Genomic DNA, 3,385 nt, shown 5'->3' with positions numbered 1-3,385 from the left:
CTTTGGAGTAAGGACAGGAATGTGTGAAACAAGAAGTGCATGANCTCGATCAATGATTCCCTGTTTGGGTGATGAGCTCTGGTAATTTAAGGGGTTTTAAAATAGGTATGGCAAACCCTCAGTCACTCAGTCTTGATATGTTGATTGACTGAAAAAAGGACACTTGTCTTTCTGTCTGGTTATGCATGTGTGCTCTCCTGCCAAATTGCCTGAGTTCAAATCCTAAGTATTTAGTTTGCCATTGTCCTTCAATAAGTCCTTCAACAAACTTCCTAACCTCTCTATGATGTAATTTCCTCTTTACTAACTGCATAGAGTTGGTAAAAGGGACAAAGATGGTATGATGTACTGCATCCTTAGACCTGTCCATGATCATTAGAGACACTGGGCTATTTTTGAGGTACANACACTGCAAGGAGACAGGTAAATTACCTTTTTAGCATTTTGTATCTAATATTATTGGACCTTGGGTTTATAAAACAGAATAAGGCAGCCTATTGGCCCTCCTGGTTCCTGATTTTGAAAGGAACAGGCTAAGCTCTGCCACTTCTCTTTCAGACATATTACAGGACAATAAAGTTCCAGTTAAAAGCTCCTCACTCTAAATCCAACTTCAAGGACATCTCATAGAACAAAAGTCCCATCCTTTATGCATGGCCATTAGAGTTTTATGTCTCCATGCCACAAAATGAAATACCGATTAAGTCTTCTGAGAACTGGCAACAGGTTTAAATCTAAGCACAAGATGTCATTATGTACTACATACATTTGTTTTCAGANTCAAAATCCTGTTAAGAAATGAGATTCTATAAAGTGTTAAGTAAACATTCTTCCTTCTTTTTTTGATTCTATAATTTAACTGTCATAAAACTTTATAAGGCATAGATACCTTTTTTGGTACCCTGAACTTATTAATCCCTTTCAGAACAATGTTTTCAAATACATGGTCACAATAATAATAATTACATGGGAAAACAATTAGTTTAAAATATAATGTCCATGTATTAACAATCTCCCTGTGCCTCAAAGCACATCTTAATGAAGATAAACTGAGTATAAGAAATGAGCAGCTATACTGTACAGACAGTGGGTATAAAATATATTTTGAGGCCTCAGAGCATCCTCTAAAGTNAGTGAATAAATAAATATATAATAATAAATAAATAAACATGCATTTGGAGGGAATTTTCAAATAAGGTTAAAAGGTACAGGATTTAAAGTATATTAAGCAAGATAAGTGAAACTCTTATTTAATCTTGATGCTTTTTGTTTCTTCTGAGTTTTGTCTTATTCCTTTTCTCATTTTAGAAATATAATCTGGAAATAAATGTATGGTTTATTCTCTTTGATGTTCATACTGTGAGTTGTTTACTTTTTTAGGGTCTAAAAGAAGAACTTTGATTTGTTTTTAAGTTTTAACGAACTTCTTTGGTTGAACCTGCTTTTTGTTCTGCTGTTGCTGCTTCTAACAGAACCCTATACCTCAGTGTTGGGCGCANAAGTGAAAGTTTTAGATGGTGAAGCAAATAAAAATGATCTATCAAACTCATCCTCTTCAGACTAAGCTAGCAGCTCTCAGGGAGTGCATCCTTGCTCACACATAAGTAGGGGTTGTTCGTAGGATGTATAGACTTCAGGGAAAGCCCNTGTAGAAGCCATATGAGCCACAGTCAGTAAAGTGGCAGCACTTGAGACAGTTTTACTGGAAAGCTTCTCTCCTGGGAAAGAAGAACCCCCAAATNTCTCAATAAAATCTCAACAATCTATAAAGCCCAACCAGTCTCAGTCTGTTCCAGGGTGGAGGAATTCAAGCATTACCCTCCTACAAGACCCTTCTACATTCTTCCTTGCTTTCTCTCTGCACCAAACTTCCTGATCCTTCTTTTTCCTCAGGACTCCAGCGAGGATGGAGATTNCTCAAAATGCCCTGCCAGAAGATGCCAGCCACTGAATAAAAAGCTTATGGAGCCTTCTTATTGCCTTAACATAGCCAAAGTAAATGGTTCTACTAAAGCTATTTCCCAAATAATACTAGCAAATAAAAGGATATGTATTTATGAATATTTTCACATGATAGATGCTATGNAATGTGCTTTACATATAAGATATTTTATTAGAGCTTATAATGAAGGCAGAGTCTTGATATNACTGTCTGTAGTTTATAAGTAGAACCCAGCAACATGGTCATTAGGAGTAATTGACTTCTGCCCTGTAAATATCAACAACATGTGATTTTCAAGAGCTAAAAAGTCAAAGAAGACAGGAAGTTGTCAAGGAACATGAAGAGAAACTCTGGAATTAGTTTCAGGATATGTGTATGTGTGTGTGTGTGTGTGTGTGTGTGTGTGTGTGTGTGTGTGTGTGTAGATATGATAACAATAATTTATACATTTTAAGTATAAATCATTTTAAATATATATTATATAAACATTTTAAGTATAAATGATTTAAAATAACTATAAGTTTGCAAGTTTTAACTATTTTTTATTTTTATTTTTATGATATTCCTGAGCATATTTTATTTAAATATGTCACAAAATTCTGATGGTAAGCAATACTACCTGACGATAAAAAAATATCTGACAACAAAGCTTTATTATAGAAACAACAGTATCTGATTGCTTCAAGCATAAAACGGACATTAATGTTTTCTGTTGAAAACATTTATGTTTTCCTCTATACTCTGTATTTTTAAGTCTCAAATCAAATTCTTGTNCAATGAATGTCACCTTAAGGAATCCGCATGACTCTGCTTAGACCCTTGGTCCNTGCCTACCAGATTCTACGTGTCAGCTGAAGGTACAATAGGAGAAAATGGTTGATTATAAAATTGCCCAATTTGGCACAACCCTATTATTATCTCTGGAGAAAGCCAAGCCCAGGCATAGCTGATGAGTTAACNAGATACGATGTAGAAGACATTTCCTTCTCCTTTGTGGTTTCAAGCCTATTTTCGAAGCCATAGTTCTCTGGTGCAGTTAGCACCTGAAGGTGCAGGGGCNATGGTCACTGGAGGGTCTACCCAGCTGTGCCTAGCACTCTTGCTTATGTGTAAGTACAGGTTCATGTTATTCTCTGCCCTGAGGGACCAAAATGCATTTAGAGAGTGTCATGGTGGGATCATTGATGTTTTTTTTGGAGACTCTGTAGCACATACGAAAACTATGGCTGCTTTTCAGGAAGTTTGTAGAAGAAAGAAGCTGAGGAAAGTGGGCTGAGCACCATGTCAGTGGGAAACCAGGCTAATGGCTTGGATCTTTGCAATCCTCTGCCATCTACTAGAGTCTAGACAGATACCAATGGAGGGGCTAAAGGAAAGAGCACAGCTCCTGCTCCACAATGATCACTAAAGGTCCAGGGATGTGGGTCTCATTCCCATACTGAT

Source organism: Mus pahari, chromosome 5 (genome assembly GCF_900095145.1).
Source record: "Mus pahari chromosome 5, PAHARI_EIJ_v1.1, whole genome shotgun sequence".
In the NCBI taxonomy this organism is placed as follows: domain Eukaryota; kingdom Metazoa; phylum Chordata; class Mammalia; order Rodentia; family Muridae; genus Mus; species Mus pahari.
Note: the sequence above shows the minus strand (reverse complement) of the source record.